Source organism: Nycticebus coucang, chromosome 16 (assembly GCF_027406575.1).
Source record: "Nycticebus coucang isolate mNycCou1 chromosome 16, mNycCou1.pri, whole genome shotgun sequence".
NCBI classification, from domain to species: domain Eukaryota; kingdom Metazoa; phylum Chordata; class Mammalia; order Primates; family Lorisidae; genus Nycticebus; species Nycticebus coucang.
In genome coordinates this window covers 58,635,431-58,660,743 of record NC_069795.1, presented here as the reverse complement: position 1 = coordinate 58,660,743, position 25,313 = coordinate 58,635,431, and the positions used below count along the sequence as shown (strand labels likewise).

General features: G+C 38.5%; 1 long non-coding RNA gene across 1 annotated transcript in view; it reads right to left on the bottom strand.

The window, feature by feature from the left end:
• Nucleotides 1-298: 298 nt before the first annotated feature.
• The window catches only part of LOC128567180 (uncharacterized), a 56,835-nt gene continuing 31,820 nt past the window's right edge, over nt 299-25,313 (bottom strand). Inside the window, exons 2-4 of the long non-coding RNA XR_008374810.1 lie at nt 5,480-5,706; nt 1,732-1,846; nt 299-430 (exon numbers count right to left, since the gene is read on the bottom strand). This is a non-coding gene — a long non-coding RNA (uncharacterized LOC128567180). The remainder of the gene's footprint in view (nt 431-1,731; nt 1,847-5,479; nt 5,707-25,313) is intronic.

The following is a 25,313-nucleotide window of genomic DNA, read 5'->3' as shown; positions in this document are numbered from 1 at the left end:
ACATGCTCTGTGTATCTGAATGGCCTCTGAATCATATGAATATATTACATAACCTCCTGTGGTGGTCATTTTTAACTTTTATCAAACTCATTAGAAGCAGCCAAATGGGATGAAGGTCAGGAGATCTTATGGAGGTTCTAAATGTTTCTAACAAATACATATACTCTCACAGGACAAGTTTTTATTTTTTTAATCTCTTCTCTTAATTCAAAACTTAAACATCATTCTTAAAAACCAAGGCTTCATGTAACAAAACAGTCTAAACTTTGGGGCATAAATCATTTTATTCTCGAAAACCTCCAACTTGGCAGAATCAATAAAAAAGATTAAAGTTCTAGGGCTAACTTCGGATTTTCCTCCAAGAAATTGAGCAGCATTTCCCATACTTCAGACCACAAATATCTCATGGGAACTGGGTATGGTATCTCCTCTTCAGAGTTATGAAAGGTAAATAAGTAGAGAACATGATAAGATTCAAATCAGACTTTCATTATTAGTTATTTAATTAATATGTTTAATGTTTTACCTTTTCAATCACTTAGTCAAATAAGTAGTTACATCAAACACTGCAATGTGTTTGTGAATTACATACATCTACCCGTTTATTAATTAATTCAATAAATTTGTTGAATTGCTATGTTGTATGGGCAGTTTTCTTAAGTGCTGATAATATAGCCAAAGGGACAAAAGGCATGACTCTTGTTTTACAAAGCACATGGTAGAGGAGATAGAAAGAATAAGGTAGAAAGAATACAACTGCCTACAATTTCATACAATAAATATTATGAAGAAAAGACAACAGCATATTACAGAGAGGGTGGTGAAGAGAGACCTCTCCAAGAAGGTAACCTTTGCTGTAAGACCCGAATAATAAGAAAGACTCAGTCATGCAAAGATCCAGGCAAAGAGCACCCTGAAGAAGCAGAGACCATAAACTTGTTATGATGGTGAGACAGAAAGCAGCTAGGCAGAGTGCATTTATTAAGATGGGTAGTGATAAGAGTAGAGGGAAAGCTGAGGTCAGAAAATCTTAACAGCCTAGAAGACCCAGTAAGTAATTTGGATTATATAGAATGTTACTGTAAGATTTAAAACTGGAGAATGACTTGAAATAATTTATGCTCTTAAAACGTTACAGTTACAGCTATATAGAGAATGAATTATAGACAGTGGTATGCCAGTAAATGTTTAAAAATCACCTATCTGGAAAATCATTTATAAAAAAGCCCAGATTTGTAGCATTTTCCAATTTATATGGTCTAAATGCTCTTCCCATGGCCAATTTCAAGCTACCAATTTGTCTGCAAACCCAGAGCTGGAAAGTGATGGACGCAGCCAGCTCTTCAGACAAGGCAGCTCCGGCACACCCCACTGACTGCAGGATACTGGGGACGGAAGCAGGAAGCCAGTCCTGAGGCTTCCGCAGGCAAGAGAAACGGCAGGTCGGTGGAATGGGTTGGGTGATTTCATATGCAATTAAAAGAAATGGACAGTTCCATAATAGATGGAACTTATGATAAATTAAATAAAGCAGAGAACCAGACAGGCACCAAGAGTGAATTCCATGTTTCTAAAGGGTAAAATTCCCTTAACTACTTACTTTCTCCCAACTTATCTCCTTCTTTTCTACATCCAACCCAGACTCTTTTTATATTTACGTATTTGGGGTCAGGGGGGTCAAGGAAGAAAGGGTTTATTTCAGAGAATAAGTCAACTAGGAGATATATTTACTTTTCTAAACATAATTCATACTTATTCATCTCTTCTCTGGTGCAGAGAAAATAAAGATGCTTCTTTTCCATGTTCAACTGCTTTCTTCTAAGTGGACATAACTCAGAAGGGTCTACTGAGAGTGAAGGTAGAAATCCTGGATTCCATATTAATGTTATTTTAATTTTAATTAACAAAATTATATATATTTATCATGTACAAACAACATTGTTGATTTGAAAGATTTATACATTGTGGAGTGGCTCAATCAACTAATTAACACATGTATTACCTCACATGCTTTTTTCTTTTTACTATGAGAAAACTTAAAATCTTAGCAACTTTCAAGAATAATATACACAGGTAGTATATTAGCAGTACAAAGGTAGTACAAAGCAGTAACAAAAAATTTAAATATATATATAATATATTGTTATTAACTATAATTATCATGTTGTACAATAGACCTCTTGAAATTATTCCTCCTATCTAACTGAAATTTTGTATCATTTGACCAATCTCCTAATCTCCTTGCCCAGTAACTACCATTCTACTCTCTGTTCCTCTGAGTTCAACTTTGCTGGATTGCACATATAAGTGAGATCATAGTTAAATACTAATGTTCTTACTCCAGCTGCCTGTCCCTTCCATCCTTAGTATACTTGGGCAGTTCAGTCCTATTCATGTTAGTGTGGGGCAGGGGAGGTTAGTAACCATGGGTTTTGAAAAAACAATGTCATTAAGAGAAAGTCATGCTTTTTCCCAGCTGACTCCGAAAACTGTAATTTCTACTGTCAATCTGACAATGAATATTGAAGTGTCATTTACCATCCCTATTTGTATGAGAAGATATTTGACTACTTGATAAAACCATTTCTAACTTAGTACCTTTATAGGGTAATTAAAATTTGTTACATAACAACTTTAATGCTTGCTGTGAAAGTATTTCAATCATCACCGTCATTTTCACACTGTATCATGTCTCAAATATTTCAACCAGCTATCTCCAGAGAACCAAACTGAGTTTTCAAATTACCTTAATAAATACACTGCATTGGACCAGCTTTATCAAAGGACCCGCTCACCCCTAATTTTTACTAGCTGAATGACATGGAGGTTTGGTGACCAAGAGCTGGCAGACCATTTTATAAATAACACTGTCTATTTGCAATCACAGGTTTTAATGGAATGAATAGAACTAATGATGAGCTGAGTGTCAGAAAAAAATTGAATGTCACTTTTTTTTTTTTGCAATTGACAACTACTTCGACTCAAGGTAGTCTTCCAATCAAATCTCTTTTCCTTTACTCTCCTGTTGTCCTATATTTATAAGACAAGTAAGCTGAAGAGGTCTTTTTTTTTTCCCTTGAGTAATCTAGATATTGAATTTATTCATATAATAAGATTTGAGTTAAAGATCTTCTAATGACATGCTGTTTGGCTATGGGAGTACACTTATCCTTTGTGACTTTTCTTATTTATATATTGAAGCACTTAAAAATAGGCATTTCTAAAATTTCCCTCAGTTCCCAAAATATGTGTGATACTTGGAAACTTGCGTCTAACTTAGATAGGCTCATATGCAATATCAGAACAAAGGATACTGCCTCTTTCTACTTCTGAATTACACATCACAGTTGTAGTCAAGCTATTAATGGTTCAATGCCTAGCTTTGGCATGGTTCAACTAGCTTCTTCAAAAGCTAGTTTGGTTTGAGTCCTAACACATAGTTCTATTCATTCCATTAAAAACTGTGATTGCAAATAGACAGTGTTATCTATAAAATGGTCTGACAGCTCTTAGTCACTAAACCTCCAGGTCATTCAGCTAGTAAAAATTAAGGGTTATCAGGTCCTTTAATAAATGTCTATATGTTAGGATTCAAACCAAACTAGCTTTTGAAGAAAAAGTAGTCAGAGAGAAAGAGAGAGAGAAGCACCTTGGCTCGTATAACTGGGAAGGTCAGCACTGGGTCCAAGAATTGAAATGACCCTCTCTGACCTTCCCCACTCCATCCTGGCTGTTCACTGAGTTTTGACTTCTACAGGTTCAACATGAGAGCAGGAGGGGTATGTGTGAAAAAAAAGTAACTCAAATGTTATATCGTTCTACCTTATAACCCAAAAGAGAAGAGATTTATCTCACCCAACTAGCACATAAAACCTCAAGAAAAGATGTTAACTGGCTCAGACAACATTTTAACCAGTTCACTCACTGCGCTCAGAGGAACAGATTAATTTGTGGGGAAGCCCAGGTAAAATTTACTTTCCTATGGTTTGAGAAGTGATAACAAAGAGCATGCCGCATCTTAAATCTTATGTGTGGAGAAGGGGGTGATGTTTTTTCCAGACAAGAGGGAAGGATACTATAATGAGAAAAACAATATATAAATGCCAGAGTCCGCATTCAAGGTTTACCTGCACAACATGATACGGCATTGCTTTCTTTGAGCTTGAGCGTGGGCCTTGATTGTCTTCTCGCTGATATATGTTACAAGCCTAACTGTATGCTCACATCTCCCAGAGAAGGGAAAGCACAATTTAATCATTTTCAATCTACATATTTTATTCAAGCAGCTATTCAATAAATATTTAGTGATAATGAAAAGTTCAACCCGATATAAGCCAGTGTCAGTTTACATTTAACTTTTTTATATTATATTATATATTTCTGAGCCAATATTTTGTGCTCAAGTTATCATGGCAAGGTGTACTGTTCCTAGATACTTAATCTGTGTCAGCTTTAGCAAATCTTTTTTTGGTTCATTAGACAATGCTTGATCTCTTCTGACAGTTTCAATCCTATAATACTCTTCCCCAAAGGCTATACTTAACGTCTACATATCCCTGTACATTATAGAGGTCCAAGTCCCTGACCTCACTCCTTATAAGACACTTATTGAAATTCCAAGGATCCTGGATATTTTTTAAATAGATGTCTTCTGTGGGAGTTAAAGGCTTTGCACCTCTTGGCTGGAAATTTTATACATGTGAGGTCACAGAATGTGTTTAGTATCCAAATGATTATGTTTCTTTCCTTTCTGTTGATTCTCAGAAGTAAGAGTTAATATGCATAAATTCATATTCCACCATATTTCTTGTAATTTATAAATAAATGAAGTGAAATAATTTTAGTATTAGGGAGCAAACTCTATATTAAACAAAAACTAATGATTATTTCTGTGCTTGATAGTTGCCCTTCATTTAATTGGATCAATAATACCATGCTTAGTTTATGGTGGTAAAAGAAAAAATATATCTTCCCATGTATCAGTATGTATTGTTTTATACTTATTTCATATATGAATATCTATGTAACAGTAATTAAAAGGCATTTTCCAGGTCAATAAAAATTTCCCCCAAGATAATCTTATATGAAAGTAAATACTTAATAGCGTACAGAAGATCTATAATTTAACTGCATCTACAAATTGATTTCTATATTTTTTGTTTTATGTTTTAACCAATAACTTTGTTTAGATATCTGCAATACTTGTCACTATAAAATTTGACAATTATTCTCCCACAAGTTTTAACTACATAATTTTTCAAGACATATTTTCTCCTCTATATAATTGACATGACTTGAAGGAATGTTGTAAAAATAAGAGGTTATAATATATGAAAACACACTGCACAATTATATACAATGCTGCAGTATATCTTCCCTGAATTCATACCTCTTCTAGTTGCTACTACATTACATTAATCTTTATAGCAAATGTTCTTATAAACATGATTTACAAAAAAAAAAAATTGTCTTCACTTACTATATTTCCATTCTCTCCTCAATCCGCTCCAATTATGCTTCTTTCCCCACCAATCCGCAAAATCCTCTCTTGACATGGACATCAATTATCCTATCTTGCCAAATCCAGGGTTAATTCTCTCTTCCTTCAGCTTGACCTTCTAGCAAAATTTGACACAAGTGATGAACTCCTTGTTCTTGAAACATACTCTTTCCTTAGTGATAAAGAGAAAACTTGGCGAACCTTTTCTGTAAAGATGATAAATATTTTAGGCTTTATAGGTGATGCAGTTTTTGTTGCTCCTACTCAACTTGTTGTGGCACTATAGAAAACATGTAAATGAACAAGTATGACTATGTCCAAATAGGACTCTGTTCATGGACACTGACAGAACTTCATATACACTTCACATGTCACAAAATATTATTCTATAAGATTCTAAAATATTATTCTAAGTCTATATTCAGAACTTCATGCAGACGTCACATGTCACAAAATATTATTCTCCTTTGGGTGTTTTTCAACCATTTAAAAATGTAAAATACCCTCTTTGCTCAATAGCCATCCAAAATAGTTGGTAGAATTTGCCATATGGGCTGAGTTTGCCAATCCAAATCTAAATGTATTGGTCAATATATCTTGTTGTTTTCACCATTACACTTGTTGCTTCTTTTTAGTCTTTTTAGTCTTCCTTGTTACATCTGACCTTGAAATGTTGCAGTGCCTCCAGGCTCATTTCTTGAGCCTTTCCCTACTCATCTTTCTCCCTTGATGACCTCATCTAGCTAGATGGCTTTAAAGATCATCTATGTGCTTGTACTCTCTGACAGGTTGGAACTAACTGATAGACACACCTGGTCACAGAGAGGAGTAAAATTCATCGGAAAGATGGGAAGCAATAAAATCCTACCTAAGAGGTACAATTCAAGCGATGGTCACACTGCTAGCCCTGACTTGGCATTATAAAAGTTATCCATGTAACAAAAACATGTGTACCCCCTTCTTATTATAAAATATAAATAAATTTTCTAGACTATTTTAAGCTAAAAAAAAATCATCTATGTGCTTATGACTTCCAAATTTACACCTTTAGTCTAAAACTTTCACTTCAACTCTAGACTCATATATCTTAGCCATCTACTTTCCAGTAACATCTTTATTGGAATTCTAATATTCATGTAATACACAATCTATCTAATCAAAAAAATTCTAAACCTCTCTTGTAACTGATATTCTCTTGATTTTTCTCACCCAGTAATTGGTTTTGCCATTTATTCAATTGCTCAAGACAAAAATCCATTATTTATTTTCTCTCTTTCCCTTACATTGACATCCAGATCACAAATAAGTTATGTCAGTTTTACCATTTGCCACTTCTTGCCAGTTCCAACATGGCTCAAGGGGAGGAGACAAGATGGCTGACTGAAGCCAGCTTTCCACAGAGGCTCCCGTCCAGAAGGAGAGTTAAAGGATAAAAATTCAGCAAGTAACCTGGTGGATTTAAGCTGCACTAAGAGAGAAGGTTGTAGAATGCACGTCAACCCCACTGAGGCGAGCTGCAACCACAAGGATACAAACAAAAGGTACAAAATCCATCACCAAGCGGACGGGAGTCCCCTCCCCCATGGGAACGGCTCAGAGTGCCCCACAAACAACCAGTCAGAGTTCAAAGGTCCTCCCACTACACTCCATGGGAGAGATCCCCTAAAAACTGGACCTACCTCCCCTACTAGGGTGCCACGGTGTCCTCCTGCCAGGCATAAAACTGTATAAACTGTATATAGTCTCTACCTGGAATTCTGAGCTCCCAGTGCTCCCCTTTGCTCACACTGGGGTCTGGAGGTCAGTCCTGGTCGGTCGGCGGAGCCGGAGACGAGACTGCACCGGGGTGGCAGTTCCCTGAGGCACAGTGCGACACAGCGTCTTTTGGTGACAATACGGCCAGGCATAAAACTGTGTAAAGCTTGGTGTGTTCTCTGCCGGCAACCCCAGGCTCCCAGTACTCCCCGCACTCCCCTCTGCTGTTGCTCCAAGGTCTGGAGGCCTGTCCCCCAGGGGTCCGGACTCTTGGGCAATTTTTCGAGGGGTGTAGACAGTGCTGGGCTGCAGCCTGTCGGTGCAGACTCTGTGATACGGGAGCGGAGAGAGGACTGTTGGCCAGAGGGGAGCTACACCGGAGTGGCCGTTGCCTGAGCCATAAAGCAGCGGCCCTCTTTTGCTAGCAATACAGCTCACTACCGAATATTCTGAAGCCACACCCCCTGTCTCCCTGGGCAACCAGAGACTCTGAGTTTGCCTGAGGCAACTCCAGCTTGCAAACCAGGGTCCGCTTTACTAAACCTAAGACGCACCTGGCCCTCAGGGGATTGTCAGCCTATAGACAATACAGGAGCAAAGACAAGCTGATTTGGAGCTCAATTCAGTTTCTCTTCTGCAGGGGAACTGCAGAGATGTTCTGTTCTATCAGTAACATTAATCAGGGGCGAGACTGGACCTGAGTGAAAACCCCTCAACCTTCATCAAGTGCCCAAGGTTGTCAGGCCTCACCTCCTCCTGCTGGAGAGAGGCAGAGCGCAGTGGCCTGGCAGACTTCCTTGTGATTCAGGCAGGTACAAACTCTTGGAGTACTGATTCACTACAGGCAACTGGGTCAGCCAACTGCAGGGCTATCAGTGACTGGATGTGAAGTAGTGCAAGGTGGGGAAGGAGGCAGCAACCTTCCCAGACTGATCTATTGGCTGGGTGGCTTCTCCTGACTCCACGCAGCACTGGAGCAAGCCACACCAGAGTAGTCACCAGACCACTGTGATCCAGTTCCCAGAGACCTCTTAAACTCTCTCACCTGAGACAGGTGCAGACTGAGACAATTGATTTGGACATTTTTGAACTGAACCAATCGCCTGAGGACAAATCAGGTGGTGCCCTAGGGTGCACGGTGAAGGTTTGATTTTTCTTCTCCAATTGTTTGCCGGTGGGTGGCGGGGTGACTTAATTGCTGATATTTCTCCACAGCTGAGACTTCAATCCAAAGTATCTGTTTCACTAGGGTGGAACAGAAACCAGCTGAAAACAAGACAGAACCACTTAGCCCCACCACACCAGACAGGGCCCCAGTTTCTTAGGCCACAACACTGTACGGGCCCTCGACAAAGGTCCAGGGGAAAAAATCAGAGGGAGTAAAACAACCATGGGGCGGAATCAGCGGGAAAACTCTGGTAACATGAATAACCAGAATAGATCAACCCCCCCCAAGGAAAGATATGGCAGAAGCAATTGAAGATCCCATTCATAAACAACTGGCTGAGATGTCAGAAATCAAATTCAGCATTTGGATTGCAGACAAGATTAACAAAGTGGAATTAGGAATTCGAGGAGAAATTCAAAAGCTGTCTCAAGAATTTAACGAATTTAAAGACAAAACCACCAAAGACTTAGACACACTGAAGCAAGAATTTGCAGCCCTCAAAGATATGAAAAATACAGTAGAATCCCGCAGCAACAGAATGGAGCAAGCAGAAGAAAGGATTTCTGACATCGAAGATAAAACCTTTGAACGCTCCCAAACTCTCAAAGAGGAAGAGAAATGGAGAGCAAAAACGGATCACTCTCTCCAAGAGCTCTGGGATAATTCAAAGAAGGTGAATATCCGAATCATAGGGGTTCCAGAAACAGATGAAGTGGCCTCGCTAGGCACAGAGGCCCTTCTCCATAAAATTATGAAAGAGAATTTTCCAGACATGCCTAGAGATTCTGAAATTCAGATAGCAGACAGCTTCAGAACCCCAGCGTGACTCAACCCCAATAAGACATCCCCCAGGCATATCATAATTAACTTCACTAAAGTTAATATGAAGGAAAAAGTCCTCAAAGCTGCCAGGAGAAACAAAACCATTACCTTCAAAGGGAAGAATATTAGAATGACTGCAGATCTCTCTGCTGAAACTTTTCAAGCCAGAAGAGGGTGGTCACCGACTTTTAATCTCCTAAAGCAAAATAACTTTCACCCCCAGGTCTTGTATCCAGCTAAACTGAGTTTCATTTATGATGGAGAAATTAAATATTTTAATGACATTCATATGTTGAAGAAATATGCCATAACAAAACCAGCTCTTCAGGATATTCTCAGACCTATCCTCCATAATGACCAACCAAATCCTATACCATAAAAGTAAACTCACTCAGAAACTGCGGATCAAACTCCACTTTCCGCACTGGCGAAAGGATTAAAAATGCCCACTGGACTTCTGAAAAACTCAATACCCAAAACTTCACCACACTTATCAATATTCTCCATTAATATGAATGGCTTAAACTGTCCTCTAAAGAGGCATAGTTTAGCTGATTGGATACAAAAAGTCAGGCCAGATATTTGTTGCATACAAGAGTCACATCTTAACTTAAAAGACAAATACAGACTCAGGGTGAAAGGATGGTCGTCCATATTCCAGGCAAATGGTAATCAGAAAAAAGCAGGTGTTGCAATTTTATTTGCAGATACAATAGGCTTTAAACCAACAAAAGTAAGGAAGGACAAGAATGGTCACTTCATATTTGTTAAGGGTAATACTCAATATGATGAGATCTCAATTATTAATATCTATGCACCCAACCAGAATGCACCTCAATTTATAAGAGAAACTCTAACAGACATGAGCAACTTGATTTACTCCAGCTCCATAATCGTCGGAGATTTCAACACTCCTCTGGCAGTGTTAGATCGATCCTCCAACAAGAAGCTGAGCAAAGAAATCTTAGATTTAAACTTAACCATCCAACATTTGGATTTAGCAGATATCTACAGAACATTTCATCCCAACAAAACTGAATACACATACTTCTCATTAGCCCATGGAACTTACTCCAAAATCGATCACATCTTAGGTCACAAGTCTAAACTTAGTAAATTTAAAGGAATAGCAATTATTCCATGCATCTTCTCGGACCACCATGGAATAAAACTTGAGCTCAGTAACAACAGGAATCTGCATACTCATACAAAAACATGGAAGTTAAATAACATTATGCTGAATGATAGCTGGGTCAGAGATGAGATTAAGAAAGAAATCGCCAATTTTTTGGAACAAAACGACAATGAAGACACAAACTATCAGAACCTCTGGGACACCGCAAAGGCAGTACTAAGAGGGAAATTTATTGCACTACAAGCCTTCCTCAAGAGAACGGAAAGAGAGGACGTTAACAACTTAATGGGACATCTCAAGCAACTGGGAAAGGAAGAACATTCCAACCCCAAACCCAGTGGAAGAAAAGAAATAACAAAAATTAAAGCAGAACTAAATGAAATTGAAAACAAAAGAATAATACAACAGATCAATAAATCAAAAAGTTGGTTTTTCGAAAAGGCCAATAAAATAGATAAACCTTTGGTCAACCTAATCAGGAAAAAAAGAGTAAATCTCTAATCTCATCAATCAGAAACAACAAAGATGAAATAACAACAGACTCCTCAGAAATCAAAATATCCTTAATGAATATTACAAGAAACTTTATTCTCAGAAATATGAAAATCTAAAGGAAATTGACCAATACTTGGAAGCACGTCACCTACCAACACTTGGCCAGAATCAAGTGGAAATGTTGAACAAGCCCATATCAAGTTCGGAAATAGCATCAACCATACAAAACCTCCCTAAAAAAAAAGCCCGGGACCAGACGGTTTCAGGTCTGAATTCTACCAAACCTTTAAAGGGGAATTAGTACCTATATTACTCAACCTGTTCCAAAAGGTAGAAAAAGAGGAAGACTACCCAACACATTCAATGAAGCAAACATCACCCTGATCCCCAAACCAGGAAAAGACGCAACAAGAAAAGAAAATTATAGACTGATATCACTAATGAATATAGATGCAAAAATATTCAACAAGATCCTAACAAACAGAATCCAGCAACACATCAAACAAATTATACATCATGACCAAGTCGGTTTTATCCCAGGATCTCAAGGCTGGTTCAATATACGTAAATCTATAAATGTAATCCAGCACATAAACAAATTAAAAAACAAAGACCATATGATTCTCTCAATCGATGCAGAAAAAGCTTTTGATAATATCCAGCATCCCTTCATGATCAGAACACTCAAGAAAATCGGTATAGAAGGGACATTTCTTAAACTGATAGAGGCCATCTACAGCAAACCCACAGCCAATATCATATTGAATGGAGTTAAATTAGAATCATTTCCACTCAGATCAGGAACCAGACAAGGCTGCCCATTGACTCCATTGCTTTTTAACATTGTAATGGAAGCTTTAGCCACTGCAATTAGGGAAGAAAAGGCGATCAAGGTATCCATATAGGGTCAGAAGAGATCAAACTTTCGCTCTTCGCAGATGATGTGATAGTATATCTGGAAAACACAAGGGACTCTACTACAAAACTTTTAGAAGTGATCAAGGAATACAGCGGTGTCTCAGGTTACAAAATCAACATTCATAAATTGGTAGCCTTTATATATACCAACAACAGTCAAGTTGAAAAAACAGTTAAGGACTCTATCCCATTCACAGTAGTGCCAAAGAAGATGAAATATTTGGGAATTTATCTAACAAAGGACGTGAAAGATCTCTATAAAGAGAACTATGAAACTCTAAGAAAAGAAATAGCTGAAAATATTAACAAATGGCAAAACATACCATGCTCATGGTTGGGAAGAATCAATATTCCTAAAATGTCTATACTACCCAAAGCAATATATAATTTCAATGCAATCCCTATTAAAGCTCCACTGTCATACTTTAAAGATCTTGAAAAAACAATACTTCGTTTTATATGGAATCAGAAAAAACCTCGAATAGCCAAGACATTACTCAGAAATAAAAACAAAGCAGGAGGAATTACGCTACCAGACCTCAGACTATACTACAAATAGATAGTGATCAAAACAGCATGGTATTGGCACAAAAACAGAGAAGTAGATGTCTGGAACAGAATAGAGAACCAAGAGATGAATCCAGCTACTTACCGTTATTTAATCTTTGACAAGCCAATTAAAGACATTCAGTGGGGAAAAGATTCCCTATTTAACAAATGGTGCTGGGTGAACTAGCTGGCAACCTGTAGAAGACTGAAAGTGGACCCACACCTTTCACCATTAACTAAGATAGACTCTCACTGGATTAAAGATTTGAACTTAAGACATGAAACTATAAAAATACTAGAGGAGAGTGCAGGGAAAACCCTTGAAGAAATCGGGCTGGGTGAGTATTTTATGAGGAGGACCCCCAGGGCAATTGGAGCAGCTTCGAAAATACACTACTGGGACTTGATCAAACTAAAAAGCTTCTGCACAGCCAAGAACACAGTAAGTAAAGCAAGCAAACAGCCCTCAGAATGGGAGAAGATATTTGCAGGTTATGTCTCTGACAAAGGTTTAATAACCAGAATCCAGAGAGAACTCAAACGCATTAGGAAGAATAGAAGAAGGGATCCCATCGCAGGCTGGGCAAGGGATTTGAAGAGAAACTTCTCTGAAGAAGACAGGTGCACGGCCTTCAGACATATGAAAAAATGCTCATCATCTTTAATCATCAGAGAAATGCAAATCAAAACTACTTTGAGATACCATCTAACTCCAGTGAGACTAGCCTATATCACAAAATCCCAAGACCAGAGATGTTGGCGCGGATGTGGAGAAAAGGGAACACTTTTGCACTGCTGGTGGGAATGCAAGTTACATTCCTTTTGGAAAGAGATATGGAGAACACTTAGAGATCTAAAAATAGATCTGCCATTAAATCTGTAATTCCTCTACTGGGCATATACCCAGAAGACCAAAAAGCACATCATAACAAAGATATTTGTACCAGAATGTTTATTGCAGCTCAATTCATAATTGCTAAGTCATGGAAGAAGCCCAAGTGCCCATCGATCCATGAATGGTTTAATAAATTGTGGTACATGTACACCATGGAATATTATACAGCCTTAAAGAAAGATGGATACTTTACCTCTTTCATGTTTACATGGATGGAGCTGGAACATATTCTTCTTAGTAAAGTATCTCAATAATGGAAGAAAAAGTACCCAATGTACTCAGACCTACTATGAAACTAATTTAGGGTTTGCACATGAAAGCTATAACCCAGTTACAACCTAAGAATAGGGGGAAGGGGGAAAGGGAGGGAAGAGAGGGGGGAGGTGGGTAGAGGGAAGGGGATTGGTGGGATTACACCAGTGGTGCATCTTACAAGGGTATATGTGAAACTTTGTAAACAGTCTGTAAAGCTAGTGAATGATGCCCCATGATCATATCAATGTACACAGCTATGATTTAATAAAAAAAAAAAAAAAGAAGAAGAAGTATAATGGGAGGTTCCAGGGGCTGGAGGAAGGAGAAACAGGGAGCTATTGTTTGATGGGCACTGAGTTTCAGTTTGGAAAGATGAAAAAGCTCTGGAGATAGATGGCGGTGATGGTTACACAACATTGAGAATGCACTTAAAGCCAATGAAGTGTACGCTTAAAATGGCTAAAATGGGAAATTTTGTGTTATGTATATTTTATCATAATAAAAAAAATCTTTAAATGAAGAAAAATAAACATAAAACCAACATGGCTCAAGCCTTTTACATCTCTTGTCTTTGTTAGCTTCATAACTCATGTCCCCATATTTATGGTAATCCTCCTGCATTCTGTTTTCCATATGCTATCAGATTGATACTTTCAAGATGTAAAATAAAATTATATGAGCATTTTTATGCTCAAAATTTTCTAATAGTTTTCCATCATAGTCAGAAGAAATTTCAAAATCCAAGGCTCCCCCACTCTGACTTCTATAAGTAGCTATCAAGCCATTTGCCATTGCTCTCTCATTCTACTGGCTCCACTCCAATCACATGGCTTGAAGACTTTTCTCCCAGTACTTCACTTGGCTCGCTTCCTCACTTCGTGGAAGTCTCTGCTCAGACATCACTGCCTCAGGAACCCTTCCCATGACAAGCTACCTATAAAAGTATGAGATTCTTTTGTGTTCCATATTTTTCCCCTGCTTTATTTTTCTCTATCAAACTTACACTTTCCAAAATGGTATTAAATGTTTATATGCTTTTTTACTGAATATATGTCCTACTAGAATATCAGCTTAATAAAGAGATTTGTCTTGATTGTATCTCTTTATACCTGTATCCCAGGGCCTAGAATAGATCCTTTTTGTGGGCAATGAAAAATAATTAACAATATTTGATTGATTGGTGGTTTATTGATTAATGGTGTGGGGGAAAAGCTAGCACAGGATCTAGCAATAGTAAATTTTATTGAATCTCCTATCCAACATATATTAAGGATATTCCTCAATATACATTTTTGAAGATTATAAGCCATAATTTATATGCCCATCAACTAAGAACTTAAATATTTAACATATGTTGTTAATGTACTTTGCCTTTTATAAGTATTTATTTTGTCTAGGACATCACACACACACACACACACACGCACACACACACACAAACACACACAAATACGCATTTGGTTCTGCTGGGCTGCTGAAATGTTTTATTTGGCACTATTACTTAAAAACAACATTTGCTGCAACTTCCAATGATGAAGCTGTAAATTTTGTTTTAATTGTATGTCATATTTTGTTAAACACCTATTATTTAAATACATCTATATATTAAACATGTATCATTATAAAATAATGATATGTTGAATATGAATTAAAATGTTATTGCAGAATAACGCAATATAGCTAATTGTATTATCTTATATATAGCTAAATGCACATACATGTATTTTTAACATAGTTGCATTATTCTGAATTATGTCTTTTTTGTACGTTGTTTCATCCTACCTAAATACTTTGTCCTTTCAAGTTTTTATTTTGTACACTATTTTATAATGTAAATGGAAAAAATTGTTTTAAAAATTACAAAAGGATAGCTATCACTCCCGCTGCCTCTGTAGCTGCCACGGGGGGAGCAGAAATCACCGAGCGTGATGCCTGAAGGCGCTGTGAGTGGGGTGGCCCTCGTGCCCCGGTGCTGGTCAGTGAGAGGGCATTTCAAAAGGCCCTGTGGAATGGGAAGGCAGTGCTGCTGTTGAGACAAGTCTCACGAGTGAGCCTGGGACTGTCCAAAGCATCTTCTTATAATCACAGCTGTGGAAGTGTCAACCATTACAAGCCGGATCAAGAATCTTACCAGCCCAATCCTCTACCACAAAAGTAAACTCACTCAGAAACTTTTGATCAAACTCCAACTTCCACACTGGCGAAAGGATTAAAAATGTCCACTGGACTTTCAAAAAACTCGATACCCCAAATTTTAACAGACTTATCAATATTCTCCATTAATATGAATGGCTTAAACTATCCTCTAAAGAGGCACAGGTTAGCTGACTGGATACAAAAACTCAGACCAGGTATTTGCTACATACAAGAGTCACATCTTACCTAAAAAGACAAATATAGACTCAGGGTGAAAGGATGTTCATCCATATTTCAGGCAAATAGTAATCAGAAAAAAGCAGGTGTTGCAATTTTATTTGCAGATAAAATAATCTTTAAACCAACAAAACTAAGGAGGGATAAGAATGGTCACTTCATATTTCTTAAGGGTAATACTCAATACGATGAGATTTCAATTATTAATATCTATGCACCCAACCAGAATGTACCTCAATTTATAAGAGAAACTCTAACAGACATGAGCAACTTGATTTCCTTCAGCTCCATAATAGTTGGAGATTTCAACACTCCTTTGGCAGGTTTGGATCAAGCCTCCAATAAGAAGCTGAGCAAAAAAGATGGCTCACTGAAGCCAGCTTTCCACAGAGGCTCCCAGAAGGAGAGTTAAAGGACAGAAATTTAGCAAGTAACCTGGTGGATATGAGCTGCACCAAGAGAGGTTGAAGAACGCACATCAACCCCACTGAGGTGAGCTGTTACCACAAGGATACAAACAAAAGGTACAAAATCCATCACCAAGTGGATGGGAGTCCCCTGCCCCATGAGTACATCTTGGAGCACCCCGCAAACAAATGGACAGAGTTCAAAGGTCCTCCCACTACACTCCACGGAAAGACCCTCTAAAAACTGGACCTACCTCCCCCACTAGGGGCCACGGCATTCTCCTGCCAGACATAAAACTGTATAAAACTGTATATATTCTCCACCTGCAACTCTGAGCTCCCAGCATTCCCCTCCACTCTTACTCTGAAGTCTGGAGGCCTGTACCCCAGGATTATATTATCTTATATATAGCTAAATGCACATACATGTATTTTTAACATAGTTGCATTATTCTGAATTATGTCTTTTTTGTACGTTGTTTCATCCTACCTAAATACTTTGTCCTTTCAAGTTTTTATTTTGTACACTATTTATTATTTTATTTTGTACACTTGGTGATGGATTTTGTACCTTTTGTTTGTATCCTTGTGGTCACAGCTCACCTCAGTGGGGTTGATGTGCGTTCTTCAACCTCTCTTGGTGCAGCTCATATCCACCAGGTTACTTGCTAAATTTCTGTCCTCCCACTACACTCCACGGAAAGACCCTCTAAAAACTGGACCTACCTCCCCCACTAGGGGCCACGGCATTCTCCTGCCAGACATAAAACTGTATATATTCTCCACCTGCAACTCTGAGCTCCCAGCATTCCCCTCCACTCTTACTCTGAAGTCTGGAGGCCTGTACCCCAGATTCTTGGGTGATTTCTCAAGGGGTGTGGACAGTGCCTAAACTGCAGCTGGTCAGTGCTGACTCTGGAGCATGGAAGCGAGGAGAGGACGGTCAGCTGAGAGGGAACCACACCAGAGCAGCAGTTCCCTGAGGCACAAAGCAGCAGCCGTCTTTTAGTAACAACACATCTCACTCCTGGATATTGTGAAGCCACACCCCCTGTCTCCCTGGGCAACCAGAGGAGGCGAGCAACCACCACGAACAGATCTAGGACAGAAATACAGGCCCCATGAGTAAAAGATTTCCCTGAGATGGTACCAACGTGGGTGGAGTGCAGGGACTAGAAAAGCATTCACAAACCCCAGAAGTTCCCAGGGCAGGGCTGACCCAGAGGACCACTTTACTGAGCCTAAGACGCATCTGGCCCTCAGGGGATCGTCAGCCCATAGACAAAGGAAGGCAGAAGGATAGAACTGACAGGGGAATTTAGCAGGAACAGTAACAAAATCCGGCAAAGTTGTTCGGTTCTGTTCTGTCAGTAATATCAATCAGGGGCAGGGATGTAACTGAGTGAACACCCCCCAGCCTTCATCAAGTGCCCGAGGTTGTCAGGCCTCACCTCCTCCTGCTAGGTAGAGGAAGAGTGCAGTGGCCTGGATGAACAGAAATAAATTTCCTTGTGATTCAGGCAGGTGAAAACCCCTGGAGTATCTGTTCACTACAGGCAACTGGGTCAGCCAACTGCAGGGCTATCAGTGACTGGGTGTGACAGAGGTGCAAGGTGGGGAAGGAGGCAGCAACCTTCTCAGACTGATCTATTTGCTGGGTGGGTCCTTCTGACTCCACACAGCACTGGAGCAAGCCATATCAGAGTAGTCACCAGACCCCTATGATCCAGTTCCCAGAGACCTCTTAAACTCCCCCAACCAAGACAGGTGCTGACTGAGACAATTGATTTGGACCTTTTGAAATGAGCCAATCGCCTGAGGACTATTCAGGTGGTGCCCTGGGTGTGTGGTTATAGGAAGGTTTGATTTTCCTTTACCAATTGTTTCCTGTGGTGGATGGGGTGACATAATTGCTGGTATTTCTCCACAGCTGAGACTTCAACCTAGAGTAACTGTTTCACTAGGGTCAAAGAGAAACCAGCTGAAAATAAGACAGAACCACTTAGCCCCACCACACCAAACAGGGCCCCAGTTTCTCAGGCCATAGCACTGTACGGGTCCTCGACAAAGCTCCAGGGGAAAAATCAAAGGGTGTAAAACAAACACGGGGTGGAATCAGTGGAAAAACTCTGATAACATGAATAACCCTAGAATAACCCCCCCCACCCCAAGGAAAGATATGGCAGGTGTAACTGAAGATCCCATTTATAAACAACTGGCTGAGATGTCAGAAATCGAATTAAGAATTTGGATTGCAAACAAGATTAATAAAGTGGAGGAAAATTTGGAATTAGAAATTCGAGCAGCAATTCAAAAGTCGGAATTAGAAATTTGAGGAGAAATTCAAAAGTTGTCTCAATAATTTAACAAATTTAAACCAAAACCACCAAAGATTTACAAACACTGAAGCAAGAATTTGCAACCCTCAAAGATCTGAAAAATACAGTACAATCCCTCAGTAACAGAGTGGAGCAAGCTGAAGAAAGGATTTCTGACATTGAAGACAAAGCCTTTGAATGCTCCCAAACTCTCAAAGAGGAAAAGAAATGGAGAGCAAAAACGAATCTTTCTCTCAGAGAACTCTGGGATAATTCAAAGAAGGCTAATATCTGCCTCATTGAAATCCCTGAATCTGATGAAGTGGCCTCGCTAGGCACAGAGGCCCTTCTCCATAAAATTATGAAAGAGAATTTTCCAGACATACCTAGAGATTCTGAAATTCAGATAGCAGACAGTTTCAGAACCCCAGCATGACTCAATACAAATAAGATATCCCCCAGGCATATCATAATTAACTTCACTAAAGTTAATATAAAGGAGAAAATTCTCAAAGCAGCCAGATGTAAGAAATCCATTACCTACAAAGGGAAGAATATTAGAATGACTGTAGATCTCTCTGCTGAAACATTTCAAGCCAGAAGAGGGTGGTCATCGACTTTTAATCTCCTAAAGCAAAATAACTTTCAACCCCAGATCCTGTATCCAGCTAAACTGAGTTTCATTTATGATGGAGAAATTACATACTTTAATGACATTCATATGTTAAAGAAATTTGACATAACCAAACCAGCTCTTCAGGATATCCTCAGACCTATCTTTCATAATGACCAACCCAATCCTCTACCACAAAAGTAAACTCACTCAGAAACTTTTGATTAAACTCCAACTTCCACACTGGCAAAAGGATTAAAAATGTCCACTGGGGGCGGCACCTATGGCTCAGTCGGTAGGGCGCCGGCCCCATATACCGAGGGTGGTGGGTTCAAACCCGGCCCTGGCTGAACTGCAACAAAAAATAGCTGGGCATTGTGGTGGGCACCTGTAGTCCCAGCTACTCAGGAGGCTGAGGCAAGAGAATCGCTTAAGCCCAGGAGTTGGAGGTTTCTGTGAGCTGTGTGATGCCATGGCACTCTACTGAGGGTGATAAAGTGAGACTCTGTCTCTACAAAAAAAAAAAAAAAAGTCCACTGGACTTTCAAAGAACTCGATACCCAAAATTTTACCAGACTTATCAATATTCTCCATTAATGTGAACAGCTTAAACTGTCCTCTAAAGAGGCATAGGTTAACTGACTGGATACAATAACTCGGGCCAGATATTTGTTGCATACAAGAGTCACATCTTAGCTTAAAAGACAAATATAGACTCAGGGTGAAACGATGGTCATCCATATTTCAGGCAAATGGTAATCAGAAAAAATCAGGTATTGCAATTTTATTTGCAGATACAATAGGGTTTAAACCAAAAAAAGTAAGGAAGGATAAGAATGGTCACTTCATATTTGTTAAGAGTAATACTCAATATGATGAGATTTCAATTATTAATATCTATACACCTAACCAGAATGCACCTCAATTTATAAGAGAAATTCTAAGAGACATGAGAAACTTGATTTCCTCCAGCTTGATAATAGTCGGAGATATCAACACTCCTTTGGCAGTGTTGGATCAATCCTTCAATAAGAAGCTGAGCAAAGAAATTTTAGATTTAAACCTAGCCATCCAACATTTGGATTTAGCAGACATCTACAGAACATTTCATTCCAAGAAAAATGAACACACATACTTCTCATCAGCCCACCGAACATACTCCAAAATCGATCACATCTTAGGTCACAAGTCTAACCTCAGTAAATTTAAAGGAATAGAAATTATTCCTAGCATCTTCTCAGACCACCATGGAATAAAAGGTGAGCTGAATAGCAACAGGAATGTGCATACTCATACAAAAACATGGAAGTTAAATAACCTTATGCTGAATGATAACTGGGTCACAAATGAGATTAAGAAGGAAATTGCCAAATTTTTGGAACAAAATGACAATGAAGACACGAATTATAAGAAGCTCTGGGATACTGCAAAGGCAGTCATAAGAGGGAAACATATAGCACTGCAAGCCTTCCTCAAGAGAACAAAAAGAGAGGAAGTTAACAACTTAATGGGACATCTCAAGCAACTGGAAAAGGAAGAACATTCCAACCCCAAACCCAGTAGAAGAAAAGAAATAACCAAAATTAGAGCAGAATTAAATGAAATTGAAAACAAAAGAATTATACAAAAGATCAATACATCAAAAAGTTGGTTTTTTGAAGGTCAATAAAATAGATAAACCTTTGGCCAACCTAATCAGGAAAAAAAGAGTAAATCTCTAATCTCATCAGTCAGAAACAACAAAGATGAAATAACAACAGACTCCTCAGAAATTAAAAAAATCCTTAATGAATATTACAAGAAACTTTATTCTCAGAAATATGAAAATCTGAAGGAAATTGACCAATACTTGGAAGCACGTCACCTTCCAAGACTTAGCCAGAATCAAGTGGAAATGTTAAATAGGCCAATATCAAGTTCTGAAATAGCATCAACCATACAAAACCTCCCTAAAAAGAAAAGCCTGGGACCAGATGGCTTTATGTCAGAATTCTACCAAACCTTTAAAAAGGAATTAGTACCTATATTACTCAACCTGTTCCAAAAGGTAGAAAAAGAAAGACGACTACCCAATATGCTCTACGAAGCAAACGTCACCCTAATCCCCAAACCAGGAAAAGACCCAACAAGTAAAGAAAATTATAGACCAATATCACTAATGAATATAGATGCAAAAATATTCAACAAGATCCTAACAAACAGAATCCTGCAACACATCAAACAAATTGTATATATGTATACATCAAGACCAAGTCAGTTTTATCCCAGGGTCTCAAGGCTGGTTCAATATCCGTAAATCTATAAATACAATTCAGCACATAAACAAATTAAAAAACAAAGACCATATGATTCTCTCAATCAATGCAGAAAAAGCTTTTGATAATATCCAGCATACCTTCATGATCAGAACACTTAAGAAAATTGGTATAGAAGGGACATTTCTTAAACTGATAGAGGCCATCTACAGTAAACCCGCAGCCAATATCATATTGAATGGAGTTAAATTGAAATCATTTCCACTCAGATCAGGAACCTGACAAGGCTGCCCATTGTCTCCACTGCTCTTTAACATTGTAATGGAAGTTTTAGCCACTGCAATTAGGGAAGAAAAGGCGGTCAAGGGTATCCATATAGGGTCAGAAGAGATGAAACTTTCACTCTTCACAGATGATATGATTGTATATCTGGAAAACAACAGGGATTCTACTACAAAACTCTTATCCTGTTTCCCCGAAAATAAGACAGTGTCTTATTTTAAGGTGTGTTCCCAAAGATGCGCTAGGTCTTATTTTCAGGGGACATCTTATCTTTCCTGTAAGAAGGTCTTATTTTCGGAGGATGTCTTATTTTCGGGGAAACAGGGTAGAAGTGATCAAGGAATACAGCAGCATCTCAGGTTACAAAATCAACATTCATAAACCGGTAGCCTTTATATATACAAACAATAGTCACGCTGAAATAACAGTTAAGGACTCTATTCCATTCACAGTAGTGCCAAAGAAGATGAAATATTTGGGAGTTTATCTAACAAAGGACATGAAAGATCTATATAAAGAGAACTATGAAACTCTAAGAAAAGAAATAGCTGAAAATGTTAACAAATGGAAAAACATACCATGCTCATGGCTGGGAAGAATCAACATTGTTAAAATGTCCATACTACCCAAAGCATTATATAATTTTAATGCAATCCCTATTAAAGTTCCACTGTCATACTTTAAAGACCTTGAAAAAACAATACTTCATTTTATATGGAATCAGAAAAATCCTCGAATAGCCAAGACATTACTCAGAAATAAAAACAAAGCAGGAGGAATCATGCTACCAGACCTCAGACTATACTATAAATCAATAGTGATCAAAACAGCATGGTACTGGCACAAAAACAGAGAAGTAGATGTCTGGAACAGAATAGAGAACCAAGAGATTAACCCAGCTACTTACCATTATTTGATCTTTGACAAGCCAATTAAAAACATTCAGTGGGGAAAAGAATCTCTATTTAACAAATGGTGCTAGGTGAACTGGCTGGCAACGTGTAGAAGACTGGAACTGGACCCACACCTTTCACCATTAACTAAGATAGACTCTCACTGGATTAAAGATTAAAACTTAAGACATGAAACTATAAAAATACTAGAAGAGAGTGAAGGGAAAACCCTCGAAGAAATCAGTCTGGGCGAGTATTTTATGAGGACGACCCCCCAGGCTATTGAAGCAGCTTCAAAAATACACTACTGGGACCTGATCAAACTAAAAAGCTTCTGCACAGCCAAGAATACAGTAAGTAAAGCAAGCAAACAGCCATCAGAATGGGAGAAGATATTTGCAGGTTATGTTTCCGACAAAGCTTTAATAACCAGAATTCACAGAGAACTCAAACGTATAAGCAAGAAAAGAACAAGTGATCCCATTGCAGGCTGAGCAAGGGACTTGAAGAGAAACTTCTCTGAAGAAGACAGGCACACGGCCTACAGACATATTAAAAAAATGCTCATCATCTTTAATCATCAGAGAAATGCAAATCAAAACTACTTTGAGTTATCATCTAACTCCAGTAGGATTAGCCCATATCACAAAATCCCAAGACCAGAGATGTTGGCATGGATGTGGAGAAAAGGGAACACTTCTACACTACTGGTGGGAATGCAAATTAATACGTTCCTTTTCGAAAGATGTTTGGAGAACACTTAGAGATCTGAAAATAGACCTTCCATTCAATCCTATAATTCCTTTACTAGGCATATACCCAGGAGACCAAAAATCACATCATAACAAAGATATTTGTACCAGAATGTTTATTGCAGCCCTATTCATAATTGCTAAGTCATGGAAAAAGCCCAAGTGCCCATCGATCCATGAATGGATTAATAAATTGTGGTATATGTACACCATGGAATATTATGCAGCCTTAAAGAAAGATGGAGACTTTACCTCTTTTATGTTTACGTGGATGGAGCTGGAACATATTCTTCTTAGTAAAGTATCTCAAGAATGGAAGAAAAGGTATCCAATGTATTCAGCCCTACTATAAAACTAATTTATGGCTTTCACATGAAAGCTATAACCCAGTTGTAACCTAAGAATAGGGGGAAGGAGGAAAGGGAGGGGAGCGAGAGGGGAGGATGGGCGGAGGGAGGATGATTGGTAGGATTACACCTGCAGTGCATGTTACAAGGGTATATGTGAAACTTAGTAAATGTAGAAGGTAAATGTCTTATAACAGTAACTAAGAAAATGCCAGGAAGGCTATGTTAACCAGTGTGATGAAAATGTGTCAAACGGTGTATAAAACCAGTGTATGGTGCCCCATGATCGCATTAATGTACACAGCTATGATTTAATAAAAAAAAGATAATAATGAAAAAATAAAAATTAGAAAAGACTTAAATGACATTAGAATAATAAGTAAATCACATCAGCCAGCATAACAGATACTGCCAATAATATTACTATCACAATACAACCTATATAAGTATTTTAATTTTTTTTAATATATATGATCACAACTCAAGGTAAAAATACTATGTATAAGTATAAGATAGAATCTTCTCAGCAAACCAGATGAAAAGTTTTCTGGGATCATTAAAAAAAACATGCTACAAATAAATTTTTATCTTCTCTTGCCTCTGCTCACAGCAAGGCTAAAGAAGGTGAAGTTTGAGCTAAGGGAAAATACAGAGACTCCTCCAAGCTGAAGCTGTTGATAAATCATATTCAGAAGCATCCAAAGAGTTTCTCCTGTCCTGGAAATCTGCCCTCTCAAACTAGATGTTGATCGTTCTTCTAACCATGCTCTAGGAGACCAATGAACAACTTATTTCATTATAAATAAATTATTGAGATGGGGAAAAATAAAATCTATTCCATCCTCAGCAGCTACTTAGGTATCTTTGTGTTGCCACTGTGGGCCTTGGAAGGCAAAGTGAACTGATGCAAATATGAAGTTCTGGTGCTTGCTGTACCATCTACCAACAATAAAGTCTTTCGTCTCTGATCTAGGATTTCCATGTTACTTCATTAAAAATAAGAGAAACTAATTCTTGGTCATTAAAGAGGTTGAAGGAGTGAGGGGTACTTTCCAGAAATAAAGTGAATAGTTCACAGAATTGAAGGAGGGTTTGAGTAGTTAGACATCAGGAAAAATAAACCTAGGGATCTCAACAGCAGAGGTCCTTGTGTAGCCACTTTCTAATTCTGACGTGGATTAATCAGCATATCTCTTTACTAAGAAATACCTTTCCCTGTCTGGGCTCAGGGAATGTGTGCTTTTTTTTGTTTTACTTGAGTGTGTGTGTGTGTCTTACAGTATCTGGTCAACCCCCTGCTGTATCTGTTACTAGTGGAAAGAGAATGAAGTTCTTCACCTGCATGGACTGTGAGGGAAGACCACTAGCCATGGGGACCAACCCTAACAGTTGAAGATGATCTTGCTGTGCCTCTTCTCTCGTAGAGCAGTTTTGTGCCTGTGAGTCCTGCCTTTGTTGGCAACCCTACACCTGCAAGCCAGGCAGTGAAGTGACATCATGGGACTGTTGCTCCTTGTGTAGGTGTCATCATACTGTCTGCTGTTCCCCATGTAGGGGTATCCTCCCTTGGAGGTTCTAGCA